The sequence below is a fragment of the Limulus polyphemus genome, unplaced genomic scaffold (assembly GCF_000517525.1).
Source record: "Limulus polyphemus unplaced genomic scaffold, Limulus_polyphemus-2.1.2 Scaffold3278, whole genome shotgun sequence".
NCBI classification, from domain to species: Eukaryota; Metazoa; Arthropoda; class Merostomata; order Xiphosura; family Limulidae; genus Limulus; species Limulus polyphemus.
Genome location: NW_013668888.1, coordinates 113,038 through 114,023, shown reverse-complemented (window position 1 = coordinate 114,023; position 986 = coordinate 113,038).

Sequence of the window (986 nt, the reverse complement as noted above, 5' to 3'; positions counted from 1 at the left end):
CGATGCCCACCAGCCCCCATCATGAAAGTCCCAACAGCTAGGTGTAAAATACCAAGCATACACAGTGTCTATGTGACAGGAAAGCTAGATGGCCAAAGGTGCAACTTTGTCATAGACTCTGCGTCACCCTTGTGAGCATCAAGGTGTTAGATCACGAAGGAGTACCAGAAGCCATACAGAAGCTTTATGGTGTGACAGGACATTCTGCAAGGTTGTGGGGACCAGTGTGGGTAACTATTGAGCTCATGGACATAAAGGACAAACAGAAAGTATACTTGGCTGACATTGAAGATGAATGCATCTTAGGATTGGACTATCTACTACCGAGAAAGTTTGTAATTGATTTTGATAAAATTATGTTTGGGAAAAACAAAGGCCAAGTTCCGTTAACTGTTAAAAGAGAGGTTGAACTAATTAGGTGTTATCAAGCTGAAGTCAAAGTGACTGAAGAAGTTGATGATGGTGAAGTGAAACCAAACATAGATATCAGGGCAGAACAGGAGAGGGACCAGGATTTGAGGCCAATGATTGATTTTCTAAAAGCGAGTGTTGTGCGCCCTGCTTGGGAGAAGGTGTCTAGTCTAAGCCCTGTGACAAAGCACTATTGGGCACAATGGGACCAATTAAAACTTGCAGATGGTATTCTTGTACGGAGATGGCAAACTACCGATGGGAAAGTGACGACTTGGCAAACAGTTATACCGAGGAAGTTATGAGAAGTTGTGCTGCGTCAATCCCATGATAATTTAATAGGAAGACATCTCGGAATCAAGAAGACACTGAGTCAAATACGACAAAGATATTACTGGATAGGTATGAGGCGAGATGTGGAAGAATGGTGGCGAACATGCAGTACATGTAGTGCAAAAAGGGGACCCAAGCATACGGGACACTCACCTTATGATGAGTTGCCTGAGAATGTGTCAGAGTTTGTGAAAGTGTTATCGGAAAGGATGGATGATATCCACCATCAAGTGCGTTCAAAC